General features: G+C 48.9%; 1 pseudogene; it reads left to right on the top strand.

Annotated features, from left to right (window-relative positions):
* The first annotated feature begins 5,265 nt into the window (after positions 1-5,265).
* On the top strand, positions 5,266-14,991 carry LOC123157766 (probable ubiquitin-conjugating enzyme E2 23; annotated as a pseudogene).
* Positions 14,992-18,205: the final 3,214 nt, after the last annotated feature.

Genomic DNA, 18,205 nt, shown 5'->3' with positions numbered 1-18,205 from the left:
ACTATCTATGTACAGGTTCATCCTTTGCATATGATAAAGCTGCTTGGAGTATTATATCGCATACCTCAAAGCCCGTCAGTAGGCTGTTGAAGGCTTCGTTCAGTCTGCTTTTCGCAGACTGAACCTTTTCAATAACCGCACCCATCAGGGTGAGGTGCTCCTCCATGATGGAAGCGCGTTGCAGCGCCTCCTCCAGAGTATGAGCAGCCTCCGGATTAACGGGGGCCGCTGCGGGAGCTGTTTCTCCTCCCTCCTCTGTTGAAGGGGGATACACATCCCTTTACGGAGCCTTATTGGTCTCCAGAATGGTGTGCGGTGGGGCCCCGGACTGTTGGGGCTCTCCGTTGTTGGTAGTCATGGGGGTCGCCTCCCCCAGGTCTTCGGCGACCTAGGTGTTAACCTCAGGCGTCTTCTCGACGCCCTCTTCCGCCCCTCCACGGCCAGGAGGAGTCCTTTGGGACGACACCTCGGTGTCCTCCATGGCAGTAGGCGAGGGGGCCCGCGACGAGGCGCCGGAGAGTTCCCTGACGAAGATGAGGTGTTTGGAATATCGCGAGGGGGACTGAAAAGCAAACAATAATATAGCTTATATGACAAAGGTAGGTAAGCGGAAACTGAAGAGTGAAATCTCGGATACTTAAGAATCAGCCAAGGGCTTCGCCCTAGGGGCTTTCTTGGGCATGTGTTCGGACTCCGAGTCCGAACTGACCGAGATGGTAATTTCCCCCTCTTCGCCGTCGCCCCCTCCCGGTTCTCGGAGGTCGTCCTCTTCTTCCTCCTCCACTAGCGGGGGGAGTCGCTTTCCACCTCCTCCTCCTCCTCTTCGTCCTCGTCTTCCTCATGAGAGGAGACGATCTCCGTCTCTCCGGACACGGCGTCCGAAGGGCATCCGCGGTGGGGGCCGCCCTTAGGCTCCTTACCCTTGGGCTCCTTACCCTTCTTCTTGCCCTTCATCTCCGGCGCCTGGTAGGGCGCCGGGACTAGCATCTCTGTTAGCTGGGGAGTGGCTATGTCTTCGGGCAGCGGAGCCGTACTGTTGATCCGCTTCGCCTTTGCTATCCAGCCTTGTGAAGAAGTGAGCTGATAAGACTCCTATTGATTAAAAATATTGACCGGACACGTTTTCGGAAAGGTTAATATTTACCGGAGTGGCCGGATTGTCGATGTCAAGCCCGACATCTTTGGTCTCCATGGGCCAGCTCTTCTGAGCCTTGAAGAGCAGCTTCCATATCCCTTCGTGTGTGGTGCCGAAGAAGCGCTTCAAGTTCCACGGCTCCTCCGGATTGAACTCCCACATATGGGAGGCCCGACGTTGGCAGGGGAGGATGCGGCAGAAGAGCATGATCTGCACCACATTGGTGAGACCGACGTTTTTGCCCAGCACGTTGGTGATGCGCTTCTGTAGCATCTGCACCTCCGTTTGGGACCCCCAGTCGAGGCCCTTAGCGGTCCACGAAGTGAGCCTCGTGGCTGGTCTGGATCTGAACTCCGGAATTGCTACCCAGTTGGCGCGGCGCGGCTCGGTGATGTAGAACCACTCCTGCTGCCAGACCTTGCCGGTCTCGATGAAGGCCCCTTTGGGCCATGTGGCATTGAGCAGTTTGCTTATCATGGCCCCGCCGCAGTCCGCATGCTGTCCATCGACCACCTTCGGCTTCACGTTGAAGATTTTGAGCCATAGGCCGAAGTGCGGTGGGATGCGGAGTAGAGCCTCACACACGACGATAAACACCGATATGTGGAGGAAAGAATTCGGGGCTAGATCATGGAAATCTAGCCCATAGTAGAACATGAGGCCACGGACGAATGGTGGATTAGAAACCCTAGCCCTCTAAGGAAATGGGGGAGGAAGACAACCCTTTTGCCGGGCGCCGGAGTGGGTATGATTTGGCCCTCGCTGGGAAGCCTGTGCGCAATGTCTGCAACCAGGTACCCCGTGCTCCAGAGATTCTTCACATCCTTCTCCGTGACGGATAAGGCCTCCCACTTGCCCTTGGAGCCTGACCATGACATGGCTGGGGAAGGTGGTGGCGGTGAGGAAGATGAGAACTTTTTTCGGGCGCTAGAGCTTGAGAGGTTGGGAGGCAGAGGCTGGAAGATGGCATGGGTAAGAAAGGAGGAATCTTTTGCCCTCTTATAGGCAGTAGAAATGCCAACCGTCCCCCCACTTATGCCTTAAAACTCGCCCATTCCCGATGAGAGCGTGCGCCATAGTCGGTTGGGTTACCCAAATCCCATTGATGAGAATCCCGTAATAAGTGGGTACGATCTCTGTTTTGACAAGACGGGCCAAGGGGGCTCGACCTTGAAACACGAAACAAGGAGTGTGAAAACAGTTCAAAATACTGAAGAGCCAAGTCTGACGCTTCACCGGAAAAAGTTGCCAGTAAAGGCACTATTCCTGTTTTTTATATATTCTGCCTTCTTGGCTAAGGGTTGTGTTAATTGTACAGAGCCGAATATAGCTCTTTTATAAAGGAAAAGCCGATGTATGGCGTTCAAGGAGAGGAACCCACCTCGCAATGCCGAAGACAATCCGCGTGCCGAACACATCGTCATTGAAGACTGGTTCAGGGGCTACTAAGGGAGTCCTGGACTAAGGGGTCCTCGGGCATCCGGTCTATTCAATATGGGTCAGACTGATGGGCCATCAAGATAAAGTAAGGAGGCCACCTCCCGTGTCCGGTTAGGACTCCTGTATGCGTGAACGGCAAGATTAAGTGTCCGGATATATTGTTTCCTTTCTTGTAAACCGACTCTATACAACCCTAGGCCCCTCTGGTGTCTATATAAACCGGAGAGCTTAGACCGGAGAAAGGATGATAACATTCATAGGCTAGACAATCTAGGGTTTAGCCATTATGATCTCGAGGTAGATCAACTCTTGTAACCCCTATACTCATCGAATACAATCCAACAGGATGTAGGGTTTTACCTCCTTTAAGAGGGTGCGAACCTAGGTAAACATTGTATCTCTTTGTCCATTGTTGCCATTGATCCTCAGACATACAGCTTGGGCCCCCCTACTCGAGATCTGCCGGTTTTGATACCGACAGCACAACCAAACACTGTGGTGCAACGGTGGTTATTAACTCTGACAAAGGGGATGAACGGCATACCATATCTATTCATCTTATATGTGCTCCGTAGTCGTGATAGTCCCTCCGCGAATGTGCATCGTACCAGAACATACTCTTTAGTCGCCCTTCCTTATCAAGCACATACTAAAAAAATCTCAGGGTCCTTCTCCTTTCTGCTCCTCGTAATGCCAACTGCCGTCTCAGCATCACCCTTTGCAATGAGCTTCATTTCCTCTCTGCAGCACAGATTGTAAATGTCCCGCCTGATAAGCCCGCACTTATCGTATGAACCATATCTGCTGATGAAGTTGTCCATTATTATATGCTTTCTTATCCCAGACGCTTCCATCACCAATATCTCTGCCCTCGTGCCATCTCGAATCTGTCTGTGTGACCATAAAAAGCAAACCTCGCCAGGCGAGCCATCGCATGGTTGTGATCATCCACGAATGACGCGACGAACCAAATGCCACATTCTCTGTCCAGCTTCAGCACCATATGTGCACCGCAATCGCAACGAGTCTCTGGTCTAAGCTTGCGCTTGCGGCCCTCCATGGTTATGAATTTACTCTGCCTTCTCCCTGCCCTGGAGCAAAGAAACCGCTGGTACCGTATAATTCCTGAAGCACATCATTTCACCTTCTATTTCCTGATGCTAAACACATGGTCTTTGACGTGCTTGTTGTAGAATATGTATGCAACCCGTTGCGAGCGAAATGTCATAGCCATGACCTTCCAATGTGTCTCCAGCATTTTCTGCTGCCTTTGAGCCTCCTCAATGTCCATCTCTGGCTCATCATGATCACCGCTAGGACCGTCTGAATTCTCCTACAAAATTACATATGAAACTATGTTAATTACTATCATTTATTTCATATAACTGCGCGATGTACAACATGTATCACCGAACCTGGCTCAAGTTATTTGCGAATCATTCTTGAAAACTATTTTGCACATTGTCAACAACCACATCTTCCTGCAAATTTGTAAACATAGACAAATAGTTAGCCTTGCCATACTTTGCAAATTCAAAAATGAAATCAAAATATACGTCACTTACGTTTTCACTATTCGCATCATGTTCATTATTATCAAAATCCTCCGGAGGTAAGATATCATATGACAAGCACGAATCTTTGTCGCTGCTGTCATCATCTTCGCTAAAACTATCATTATCAGCCTGAGTCACCTTATCAGTATCATTCTCATCCCCCGTGAATGCGGTTTGTTCGTCCATGTCAACACACCTAACTCGCAAAACTGCACAACATTGATAATTTATCGTGTGTTAAATTCGTAGAGCGGATCATGCCCAAGTGCAACACTAATATGATTTCAAATATATTTTTACAATAAAAATCACTTCCATCCATCATGCTACGTTTAGATGCCAAACCTTGGGCCGCGGTGTAGACGTCGCCGGCGTAGGATGACTAGCCTTCAGGTAGGGGTCTCCGGGTTGATTGTAGCCAGCGGCGACGTGGAAGACGAGGAAGCCGTGTGATTTTTGACCGGGTCGGTGGCAGGGGACGACAGCGGTCAGTCGGGCCGTTCACGTCTGCGGCGTCGGACAAGGACGGTGAGATGCGGCGTCGGACAGGGCTGGGACGGCATTTCAACAAACTGATGGCGTTCTTCCACACCTCCACCTCCGGCCACCGGTGGCGATCGGCCAGTTGGGAAAATGGAACGGGAGGAGCGTGATCGCCGGGCGGGTGCGAAGATTGTGCAACTTCCTGTTTTTTCATGTACGCGGGCGGCAGGGGCAGATCATGTTTCCTTTTGCATGCGCGCGGGTACGTACGGCGGCCGGTAGTGCACAATATGAGGTGGGTATACGTTTCGTTCCTATGATCATTCTACCCTTTTACGTTTTGTTTGGGGGGAGGTCCACCGAAGCACTTCTCTTATAGATGATTTTGCAGGCAACGGAGGTGCAATTAAAAGGTATATACATGTAGATTTGCAGTACAATTTGTTATCCGACTCGTGTATGCGCGCACGAAGTCCTGTGTACTTATCCTACCCGGCCAAAAAGTATAAACAAATTTCATCACCTTACCTAGCCGGGGACTCGTGGCTACAAATACTACTGCTGGCTGATATAGGAAACCTTGGATCATCAATCAAATCAACCAAACCCGGTCCGGAGGAGTTGCCGGGAGATCAACCAAAGATTGTGAATATGGGCTTGGCCGCCGAGGAGGCAGCCGTCTCCACCAATGTTTACTGGCTGGACCTTGTGAGGTTTGTATAAGATTGTGGAAGCGTTCCTACTCCCTCGTAAGGGAGCCGCAGGTATATATTGATCGAGGCAGTGGCGTAGCCAGGATTTCGATCCAGGGTGGTCCAACTGACACAATTTTTTGGACAAGAACACAACATGCTATCTTTTGAATATAGAATTTATCAAAAGCACAAATCAATAAAAGGATGCAATGTCTCCAACCCTCTTCTTTTTGCAACATTTCTATAATACTCGCTCCGTCCAAAAAAACTTGTCCCTCAAATAGATGTATCTAGCAACAAGTTAGTGATAGATACATCTATTTGAGGGACAAACTTGGGACAAACTTTTTCGTACGGAGGGAGTATCTTTTAATCAGTGAAACTCTCAATCAGAGTGAATCTATTATAATCAATTTCCAGTTCAAGCATTAATATAGACAAACCCAGAAAGCAAAAAAAGGTTGAGATTTGCACTCTCAGTTAAGCTTATTCAAACCATGAAAGGAAAAATTGAGAACATACCTGGAAAGAGATGAGAACTTAAAAAGAATAGATGTGTTGACATCGGTCGGTCGGTGCACTTGTTCAGCGGCTCAAGCCCCCCCCCCCCCCCCCCCCCCACAGACACACACCCCGACACCCTGCCTTCTACTGCCGGATGCCACACAACACCGGGAAACCAACCCCTCTACCTGCAGCATGCTGCCGGCCGCCTGCGTTGCCCCGTGCCATGTTGTCTCTGCTAGCTAGCTGTAGCCATTCAGGAGGAATCAGGAGCGTCGAAGCTCAGAATAAGTTGCATCTCCATATATTTAGTCAGGAACGGAAGTTGAGAACGATCAGCAGGCAGATTAGCCTTGTGCAAGTACTTGGAAATGGTAATGTGGCTCCCGTAGCTGGCCTATGTTTTCTCTCTCTCTCTCTCTCTCTCTCTCTCTCTCTCTCTCTCTCTCTGAATGCTAAAAAATATTACTCATGGGCTGATGGTGGGCCAAATCCCAGGGTGGTCCATGGACCACCCTGGCCACCCTGTGGCTACGCCACTGGATCGAGGTAGGAATCGCCCCTGCCGTGGCATACAAGTTGAACGAACAGATCGCAGGGATACAGTTCGTGTTACAGAAGGAATAGGAGAAGGAGTTGTATACGGGAAGGAGAAAGAGATAGACTACTTTGAGATTACAATGAGAAAATATCTATTGTCTAACACCCTCCCTTAATCTCAACTGTCCTAAATTAAGATTATTCTTGAATGCTTCAAATGGCTTGACTGGTAATGATTTGGTAAACCCATCTGCTACTTGATCTTTGGAGGAAATGAATCGTATCTCCAACTTCTTCTCTGCAACCCTTTCTCGTACAAAGTGAAAATCAATTTCAATATGCTTTATTCTGCCATGAAAAACAGGGTTAGCAGATAAGTAGGTAGCACCCAAGTTATCACACCATAGACATAAGATGCGTTGTTGCTTTACTCCCAATTCCTTAAGTAAAGACTCCAACCAGATAACTTCAGCAGTAGCATTTGCCAATGACTTATACTCAGCTTCTGTGCTTGATCTTGACACTGTTGCTTGCTTTCTGGCACTCCAAGAAATAAGATTAGAGCCAAAGAAAACTGCAAAACCTCCAGTTGATTTTCTGTCATCACTGCAGCCTGCCCAATCAGCATCAGAAAAAGCACTAACAAGCGTGGAATTAGAGCGTCTGAATTGAAGTCCCAAGCTTGCGGTATGTTTGATATACCGTACAATCCTTTTTACAGCTGTCCAATGACTAGAGGTAGGAGCATGCAAATATTGACAGACTTTGTTGACAGCAAATGAAATGTCTGGCCGTGTCAAGGTTAAATACTGTAATGCTCCAACAACACTTCTATACCTTGTACTTTCTTCTTCCTTAAGTATCTCACCTTCATATGCTGAAAGTTGTTCTGAAGCCGACAATGGTGTGTGTGAAGGTTTGCAATCCTTCATCCCAATACGTGTTAGAAGTTCAGTGACATATTTTTCCTGTTTTAACTCTATGCCATCTTGAATCTTCTTAACTTCAATCCGTAGGAAGAAATGCAAGTCACCAGGTCCTTCAAGGCAAATTCTGAGCTTAAATCATGTAGAAGGGCATTAGTGGCATTCTGTGAGGAACTTGCAACTATGATATCATCCACATAAATAAGCACAAAAATGATAGTGTTTGCCTTGTTATAAATAAAGAGAGAAGTGTCAGCTTTTGATGCAGTGAAACCAAGATATTTCAACCTTGAGCTCAACCTAGAGTACCATGCTCGAGGTGCTTGTTTCAAACCATAAAGAGCCTTGTCAAGTTTGCACACATGATGTGGTTTTAGCTTGTTTTCATACCCTGGTGGCTGCCTCATATAAACCTCCTCTTCCAGAACACCATGTAAGAACGCGTTCTGTACATCTAGCTGTCTTAGATTCCATCTCCTTGATACAACAATAGCTAGGACAAGTCATATAGTCGCAGCTTTAACAACAGGACTAAAAGTGTCCACATAATCGATACCATAGCGTTGTTTGAAACCTTTTGCAACTAGACGTGCTTTGTATGTATCAATAGAGCCATCTGCCTTCTTCTTGATTCTATATACCCATTTGCAATCAATAATATTTTTACCTCTCGGATTTGGCACTAGATGACATGTCTTGTTCTTCATTAGTGCAATATATTCTTCATCCATCGCCTTTTTCCATTTTAAATATCCAAGTGCATCACCCAAGTTTGTTGGTTCTCCTGAAATACATAACATTCCATACCGTATAGTTCCGTCAGTTCTTATTTTTGGATTTTTAATACCTTTTTGTAGCCTGGTCATGACCCTTGAGGTAGTGGTAGCATTCGGTTGCATAGGAGATTGCATGATCTGACCGGCTGCAGAAGATCCTAGAGATCCGTCCAAAACCATGTTCTGAGCTGATGCAGCAGATCCGAATGTAGCAGATCCTGTAGTCACCTGTGTGTCTGCTCCAGAACCGGGACTACCATGGGCCGCAGAGACAACCGCCGCAGGGGATCCCGCGCCCTCCCTGGTTGGCTGCATCTGGGTGGACCGTGCGGCCCCGCGTGATGACGCGGCAGTAGCGGACCGGCTCGCGAGGCCCTGAGCGTTGCCCGCTGCCGAACTGGAACCGGCGCTGGCGCTGTCAGGTGCTGGCGCTGTCAGGCGCGTGATCCAAAGCGGATCTTTGCGCGTGATCCAAGGCTGACTGACACGCAAGTGTGGCAGGAGCAGCCAGATCATCCTCGTGCTCCACGCCTGCTGCTCCTTCTTCATGCACATGAAATAATGCTTCATTTTGTGCTTGATTTTCATGATTTTGATCATTTTGACCTCCGTTTTCTTCAGGCACCTGCACACGTATATCAACAAGAGAAGAACTAACAGGAGTATTAACACATTGGTTAGCACAATTGTTATCGCCCCCTTGATCAAAATTCGGAAGAAGAAGAATTTCTTTACGAAGAAGGGCGCCGGCATTTGGATGGAGAGACTTGAAAGGAAAAACTGACTCGTCAAAAACAATATCTCTCGATATATAGACCCTTCCAGTGGAAACATCAAGGCATTTAACCCCTTTGTGCATAGGACTATAGCCTAAGAAGACACACTGCTTGGAACGAAAAGCAAGTTTACGTGTGTTGTAAGGTCTAAGATTTGGCCAACATGCACAACCAAAGATGCGAAGAGATGTGTAATCTGGATTGACACCGAAGAGACGTGTGATGGGATTCTCAAATTTTATTACTTTGCTAGGACGAATATTTATAAGATATGTGGCAGTAAGAAATGCTTCATCCCAGAATTTTAGAGGCATAGATGCATGAGCTAGCAATGCTAGTCCCACTTCAACAACATGACGATGTTTTCGTTCAGCAGACCCGTTTTGTTGGTGAGCATGAGGACAGGAGACATGATGTGAAATTCCAATCTTTTGGAAGAATGAATTGAGTTTCTCATACTCACCACCCCAGTCTGTTTGCATGGCAAGAATTTTAGAGTTTAGTTGGCGTTCAACAAGATTCTGAAACTTGTTAAAGACTTGAAACACATCAGATCGTTTCTTTAGCAAATAAATCCAAGTAAACTTGCTATAATCATCAATGAAGCTCACATAGTATGAAAATCTACCAACTGAAGTGGGGGCTGGCCCCCACACATCTGAAAAGATAAGTTGCAAAGGAGCAGTAGATACACTCGTAGAGATGGGATATGGCAGTTGATGACTTTTAGCTTGTTGACACGCATCACAAACTGACTCAACACTAGACTCATAAGGGAGTTTATTTCTACTAAGAACATGCTGAACTATAACTGAAGATGGATGACCCAAGCGTCGATGCCACTTTGCCGAAGATGGTTTGGTGACACTCCAGACTTGTTTATTTGACCATGATGAAGATGATGACACAAGTGGATAGAGACCTCCTTCACACTTTCCTCTAAAGATGACTCTCCTCGTTGCCAAGTCCTTAATCACAAAAGAATAGGGATAAAAGATGATGAGAACATTATTGTCAAGAGTGAATCTATGAACAGACATAAGATTTTTCGATGCATGAGGAACATGTAGAACATCTTTTAGATGCAAATTTCTAATGGGGTTTTTAACAATTGAGTTTCCAATATGAGTAATATCCATACCAGTTCCACTTGCCGTGTGCACTTGGTCACCTCCGTGGTACCTTTCTCGCATCGTTAGCTTGTCGAGTTCCCCCGTGATGTGCTCAGTGGCACCAGAATCTACATACCAGTTTGTATCAATCCCGTAGGAGTTGGTGACGAGGTTGGCCTTCTTTTTTTCTTCATGATCCTCCTCATAGCGATGCCAACAGGCCCTTGCGCCCCCGGCATGATACTTGTAACATATTTGGCACTCGGGATAGTCTCCCTCATGCTGTTGTTGCTGCTGTTGTGGTGGTTGTCGCTGACGTTGTTGATAGCCGCCACCACCATTGCCGTGAGCAGGAGAGGAAGAGGGGCGATCGCCACGACCACGCCCCCTGTTCCCTCGCCCACGACCTCCTCTGTTGTTGCGACCTTGCCCACGCCCTCTGTAGACAGCGTTGGCAGAAGAGCGAAAGCCGGTTGGCCCATCGCCTAGCATCTCCATCCTTTGATCAAACGAAGAGATCTGCGAGAATAGTTCGTCAACAGTAATGGAATTCTTGATGGCACCGATTGCAGCAACAACGGGATCATAGTCCCTATCAAGGCCGGCGAGGATGTAGTCCACCATCTCCGGATCGGTCACCGGACGGCCAGCCACGGCCAGCTCGTCTCCAAGGCTCTTCATCTTGGCGATGAAGCTATTGCTGGACATGTTGCCCTTCTTTGTGTTGGAGATGGCGATTCTCAGATTGGTAATCCGAGATTGGGACTGCGATGCGAACAATATTGTGAGAGCAGTCCAGAGATCAAAGGTGCTTTCCTTACCAATGACCTGCGCGAGGATCTCCTGAGACAGAGAGTTCAGCAGGTAGCTCAGAACCTGCTGATCTTTTGACAGCCATGGACCGTACAGAGGATTCGGTCCAGCCGCCATCGACTTGTCCGCCTGCGCAATTTCCACCGTCTTCGGTGGGGCAGCATCGCTGCCGTCCAGCAGTCCAGTCACCTGCGCTCCTCGCAGGGCTGGCATGACTTGCGCCTTCCAGAGGAGGTAGTTCCCCCTCGTGAGCTTCTCCGTTGGTGGTGCACCCAGGTTGAGCGATGGAGCGGTCGAGGAAGAAGCCATGGCGATTTCTCCTGAACTTGTTTCTGTTTTCTGTATCGCTAGATGATGGGAAAGAGGACGGCTCTGTATACCATATAAGATTGTAGAAGCGTTCCTACTCCCTCGTAAGGGAGCCGCAGGTATATATTGATCGAGGCAGGAATCGCCCCTGCCGTGGCGTACAAGTTGAACGAACAGATCACAGGGATACAGTTCGTGTTACAGAAGGAATAGGAGAAGGAGTTGTATACGGGAAGGAGAAAGAGATAGACTACTTTGAGATTACAATGAGAAAATATCTATTGTCTAACAGTTCGAGCCAGAGCTCGGAGGGTTTGTGGACCGCGGTCTGGTCACCCCGCCCAACGGTATGTACAACCCCGATAACCGCTCTTTCCCCGCCAGCGCCTTCATGATTTTCTCCTTCGACGGCGCCGTCACGACCGGGAACGCCGGCGGCATCACTCTCCTCGACAGGAGTTACCTCGGCCCCGGTCAGATCGTCGGGTCGGCGTCAAACCTCGCGGCCAGATCGGCGTCGTCACCGCGGTCACCATTGTGCTCGACGTGCTCGAGCTCGGCGATCCAACGACGGCCATCCGAGGCGTGTCTCCGTCTGACCTGCGGCGTGTCAGGGGGCTCAGCCTTGGCGACTACGTGGTGTCCGGGCTGTGGCTCGGCCGGGTCGTTGAGGTGTCCCTCGATGTCGACGTGTTGTTCGATGACGGCGCCGTCTGCAGGATCACCGACGCGGAGTCGAAGAAGCTACGGTGGGCGGAGAAGCACGCCGGTTACCGCCCTCAGACGAACACCCGGTTCTACCCGGGACAGCGCGTCACCGGCGACCCGTGTGCCATCTTCAAGGCCTCCCGGTGGCTTTACGGCCACTGGAAACCCAGCCGTGAGCTGGGCACCATATGCAAAGTGGAGATGGCTGGCGTTCTTGTCTACTGGCTCGCGTCGGCGCTCTGCGGCACCGACCAGCAACTCATCCAGGAGTCCGCTCCTCCGGCCTACCAGAGTCCTCGGAATCTGACACTCTTCTGCCCGGCGTCCGATTGCGCGTGGGGCGTGGCCGACCGCTGCTTCCTTCGGGAACCACCAATTTCTAGGCAAGCCGAAAGCTACGCGTGTTCACCCGATGATAGCTACAGTTCGGACGAAGAACTGGACGAGTTGTGGCCGACTACACCGGCGTCTGATGATTGCCATGCGCCATCATCCACTCATACAATCCAAAGCAAGAAGCGGAATCAGCTGAGGAAATTTTTGTTCGTGCGGCACAGGCGGACGCGCCGAGAAGCTTGGAGGAAGACGGAGTTGGAGCTGCCCATGAGCGTTTCCGCCACGCGCACAACCGTCGACGTGCTGTGGCAGGACGGCACGCTGCAGCATGGCACGCCATCGACGTCCGTCGTGCCCTTTGAGATCATGAACGAGCACGAGTTCTTCCCTGGCCAGTACGTTGTCGATAACCACAGTGCTACCACTACCAATGATGACACTGCCCAACGCTTGGGTGTCGTTAGAAGCCTGAATTGCAAGGACCAGACGGTGCATGTGTCTTGGTTCAAGGCGGCGTCGGGTGTCGAGGAGGCCAGAGAGGTCGAGTGTGACGATACGGTGAGTGCATATGATCTGGCAAGAGACTACGACCACCGTGCTTTCTACGGTGATGTCGTCGTTCGCCTTCTGTCTCCAGGACTAACTGGAAGTGGATGTGCAACTCTAGTGCAAAGCTCGGTGTCACAAGAACATAGCCGTGACGTCTGATCTTTCATGGGTTGGGCGTGTTGTTGGCCTTCCAAACGGTCAAGTCCACGTCAAGTGGGGTGAGGTAGCATGTCAATGGTATGTACGTAGACGGCCATGCAAATATTTTAGTACGGACCACTACTGGCAAGACATAACTGCTTCAATGTATATTTCGTTGGTTTTCAGGTGTTGCCACATGAGATCACAATCGTCAATGATGAGATCTACACAGAATTGCACGCTGAAATGGGCGACTGGTTTAGAGGACAATGGCGGCGATGATGCACCTGGAGAACTGGATGCTGTCAATGCTGTAACTATCAAACATACTCCCTCCGTCTCAGTTTACAAGTCCTGCGCGTATACCTAAGTTGCCATTTTTATTATCCTAATATAAACTATATAACACAAAAATTATACGGTTTCAAAATAGAACATCTGAATTTTATATTGATATATTTTTTGTAATATATGACTTGTATTAGGTTGGTCAAATTGACGACCTAAGGGTAAGCGCACGCCCTTTAAACGAGAGGGAGTATTTATAGTGCGCTCTCCTTGAATTTGCACTTATTATGTCTTAACTAATCGATGTTGCTCATAAATTTGATTTTAGGACAACTATCATCCTAACCCAGCAGAGGATGGCAACATGGAAGGACCTGATGATCTTTCAGATGAATTCGGGCGTGCTATGACTTGGTCGTGGGGCTTGGGTGCTGTCATCCGATTAGTCACCCGATTGGCAGCCGAAACGTTGGCTCAAGGCAAGAGGTATTTAACAAAGAGGTCGCTGCCATCAATATCAGAGTTATCTATGGCGGGTGAAAATGTCGAAGTGTCTATACCTGTCTCCAGTAGTGGTGAAAGCCTTGCAATGTTATCTAGCATTGCTGCGGTGACAAGCATCGATGCAACTGCCGGTAGTCACAACTCTTCGGATGAGGATGAGAAGGCCACAGATGCCACTGGTGATGGTGGCGACCCGTTTCGCTTGTCGCGGTTTGATATAGTGCAGAGCCCATCAGATCACCATTACCTTGAAGCCATGAACCCGCAGGTACACTACTCACTACAAAACAAAGAGTATTTTCGAAGCGTGTTTCTATATATGATATAGAGGTGCATAGCTGAACCAGTGCAAATATTTTTTACAGATTCATATATGTAGTTAACTAATATTCTTTTGAAAATGACCTGTAGGACGGCGGCACCGAAAAGACGTGGGTTAAGACCGTGCAGAAGGAATGGAAAATACTAATGAATGACTTACCAGGTACATTACCATCCAAACCTAACTAGCGTTTCCTCCAGCCAAAATTAATTGACGCTCAAACAGATGTATCTGACACTGAAATACATCTAGATACATCTGTTTGAGATGTATCTGACACTGAAATACATCTAGATACATCTGTTTGAGCATCATCTAATTTCATACAGAAAGAGTATTATTTATGGCTACATGTATGCGTGCATGGGACTGTACTAGTACCAATGAACTTTTCACGTACATATGCAGACACCATCTATGTGCGTGCATTTGAAGATCGCATGGACCTGCTCAGGGCGGTGATTGTCGGGCCAAGTGGGACCCCGTACAAGGACGGGCTATTCTTTTTTGACTTGCAACTGCCGCTGTCCTACCCGGCGGCACCACCGCAAGTTTACTACCACTCGTTTGGTCTCCGCCTCAACCCCAACCTATATGCCTCCGGCACCGAGTGCCTCAGCCTGCTCAACACTTTTGGTGGTGATGGCACCAAGGTCTGGTCCCCGGTGACGTCAACCCTCCTTCAAGTCCTTGTGTCCATCCAAGGTCTGGTCCTCAGCCATACTACAATGAGGCTGGCTACGAAGACCTGGTTGACACGCCGGAGGGCCACCGCAATGCGCTGCCTTACAACGAGAAGGCATATTTGCTCACCCTACGGGCCATGCTCCACCTGTTACGTCGCCAGCCGCAGGGATTTGAGGAGTTCATCAAGGACCATTTCCGTCAGCGGGGAAGATTCGTGCTTAGGGCATGCGAGGCATACCTTCAAGGATGCATCGTCGGAACGCTCACTAGTGATGCCAGCCCCACCGAGGAGAATAATGAGCGGCCGTGCTCGCCAGGGTTAAGGCTTGCACTCACCAACATTGTGCCGAGCCTCATGGAGGCAATTAGAGAAGTTGGGGCCGAGGTGTAATATGTTGTTGCACGATACTAGATCAGCTATATTATAAAATTGTTCAAACGTTGCAACTCCTCCATGCTCAGGCACAACATTCTCACCCTGAAACTGAAACCCTTGATCTTAGAGACGTTCTGGACGCTCATCTTCTACAATCATACTGTGCATGATCACACAAGCAATCATCACTTCCACAGTTTCTTCGTGCTCCAAGTCTTAGCAGGATACCGAACGATGCCCCATCGAGATTGCAAAACACCAAAGGCACGCTCGAGACGTCCTTCCTAGCACTCTCTTGCTCTTGGAAAAATCTTTTCTTCTTCTCTCCGACAGGGTTGGGGATTGTCTTCACAATAGTGGTCCACTAAAGATAGATACCGTCATCCAGGTAGTATCCTTTGTCGTAGTTGTGGTCGTTGATGGTAAAGTTCACAGGTGGGATGTTGCCTTCGGCAAGCCTAGCAAACACCGGCGAGCGCCGAAGCACGTTGATATCATTATGTCATCCGGTCAGGCCAAAGAAAGAGTGCCAGATCCCGAGATCTTGAGATGCCACGGCCGCAAGTATGATAGTGCAAGCCCTGACATGGGCTTTATACCGCCCTTGCCAAGCAGAAGGGCAGTTCTTCCACTCCCGGTGCATGCAGTCTATGCTGCCAAGCATCCCTGGGAAGCCTCTGCTGGCATTCATCGCCAACAAACGAGTTGTATCTTCAGGAGTCGACCCTCTCAACAAGTACTCAGCGCCAAACACATCAATAACAGTCCTGCAGAACTTGTACAGGGAGTCTAGGCATGTAGACTCGCTCATACAGACATACTCGTCAATGAGATCACCGGGCACTCCGTATGCAAGCATTCGGATGGCTGCAGTGCATTTCTGATAAGAGGAGAAGTCAATCTTTCCAACGGCATCCTCTTTGCACTCGAAATAGTCATCGTAGCCGACCGCCCCCTCTCTAATACGGTTGAAAAGATGCTTACCCATACGAAAACGACGACGGAATTTCTGATATTTGAACAACGGGTTTGTTGTGTCAAAGTAGTCCTTCCAAAGAAGGAAATTCCCGCTCTCTCGGTTGCGATTCAACGCCGGAAGGTGCCCCGGAATGGAGCCACGGAACAACGGCCGCTGGCTATTGAGGTGGTGATGGACCAACACGTCAGCCAAGATCTCCTCCTCCTCATCAGACGAGGATTCGTCGGAGTCTCAAAGGAAATTGTGAAAAAAGAACCCATCTGCAGGGTCCATTTTGTACCTTGGCAAACTGTCGAACAACTTGCGGGCGTCGACGAAGGAGATGGCCGGCGAAGGGAGCCGCGTCGCCCTCGGACCAGCTAGCTGCCCTGGCGGCGCCCGACGAGCGTGTCGGCGTCCGACGAGAGTGCCGGTGTCAGGACGAAGGATTTGGCCGAGGCGGCTAGGAGGCTTCTTGGTCGCGGTCGCGGCTATGTCAGGGGAGCGGGGGTGGGAAGCTTTCGGTTTCCCGGCAGCAGGACGGCGGTGGCGTGCGACATGGGAGGTGGCGGCATTGGAGTGGGAATGTTGCAGCACCGACCGTTGGAGAGGCACCGAAAAGTGGGCGTCGGCGTCCGCGACGAAGGAGGCGGACGAGGGTTTACTGTTGGAATGGGAGAGGATGGCCAATGTGCCACCGTCCGACAGGTCAGGGAAGGAGTAGGCGGGTGCGCGCGCGTCCGTCTCGTGTCCGCGCCGACGCAAATCCGGCTTAAAAATGGGCCGGGAATGGTTTGGCAGGAGGATGAAAAACGGATGCGCATCCGTTTGGGTCGGCACGTTGTGCTGACTTTTCTGTCCATGCCGATCAAAACGGACGCGCGGACGAAATGGGTCGGCACATTGAGGTTGCTCTTATGTGTCCATCATGAGCTTCGTAACATCTTCTTCGTGAATGAAATACAGCCTGATTGATATTCGTCACAAAAACATTTAGCGTCACCCGTCACGTGGTACGATAGTCTCACGCTCTCACTCTTGGTGTTGGCCATTGCACGCCCTCTTTTCTAACCCACCATCTGGACCACACCCCCGCAAGAAGACAAAGTCGCTTCCTTCTCTCCTAGCTCATGGTCTTCTTCTCCGTGGAACTAATGGTGTAAAATAACTTTAAGAAAAAAGCTAACAAAGAACCATGAAAAGCACTTGCAGATATTACAGCTATCATCCGATTTACTTTGCTCTCGAGGGATATCGTAATTATTGGCTCACCCACTTAATTACCACAATATGATAATCAACTGACCAAGCAGTCCGCTTGGTAAAGTACCAGCAAAATTGCAATCTAATCAACTAGCTAGTGTCATCAGGGAAATGGTTTTCAGCGGACATGTAACCCAGAAAGGTACCTAAAAATAACTTTTTACAATTGTGAGTAACTATATATTCTAGCATTGGTACAAGGTAATGCATTTTTGGTTAGCCTCTAAGTGTTGGACTTTATTTATTTTTTAACTGGACTTTATTTGTTGAATCAACTCATTTGTTCCCTAGTTTTAAAAAAACACATTTCTTCCCCTTTCACTTCTCACTTAATGTAAACATCATACAATCACAAATATATAATGCACATAATTATTGTGGACTAATTACTTGGAAACAGCCCGAACTATATGCATGGTTGCATACCTTGGAAGAAAACTATAGTAGAAACCAGCAATGTGATGCTACAACGGATCGTGTGATTGTAATTAAGTAAATCTGTACTTAAAAAGAAAACGATGAACAACGACGGAATTTCCACGAGTGAATAGCAAAAAACTACCACATTACGGGCTTTCGTTCCGAAGAACTACCGCTTTTTTTAATTTTTCAAAAAACTACCACAAAAGTGGCTAGCTGTTCCAAAAAACCCAAGTGGCCGAATGGTTAAGTTTTAACTGGGGTTATGACATATGTGGCCCTCACTCTGTCTCCCTCGCACTCACTCACTCTCACTCTCCCCCCCTCACTCTCACTCTCCCCCCTCGCTCTGTTTCCCCTGGCCGAGCTCTCCATTGTCGCCGACCACCTCAGTTCCTCGTCGCCTGCCAGGATGCCTTCTTGGAATGATGGGGATGAGAGCTCCGGCGACAGCATGGGGGGCAACCTAATGGACATGGAGTACTTTGTAAGCCTCATCCTCCTTCTCCCTGTCATTATCTAGGGTTAGGGTTAGGGTTGAATCAATTTGGGAATGAGGGTTGATGAGCTGTATATTTGTATGGATAG

This window comes from Triticum aestivum, chromosome 7B (genome assembly GCF_018294505.1).
Source record: "Triticum aestivum cultivar Chinese Spring chromosome 7B, IWGSC CS RefSeq v2.1, whole genome shotgun sequence".
Lineage (NCBI taxonomy): Eukaryota > Viridiplantae > Streptophyta > Magnoliopsida > Poales > Poaceae > Triticum > Triticum aestivum.
This window is presented reverse-complemented; position numbering and strand designations above follow the sequence as displayed.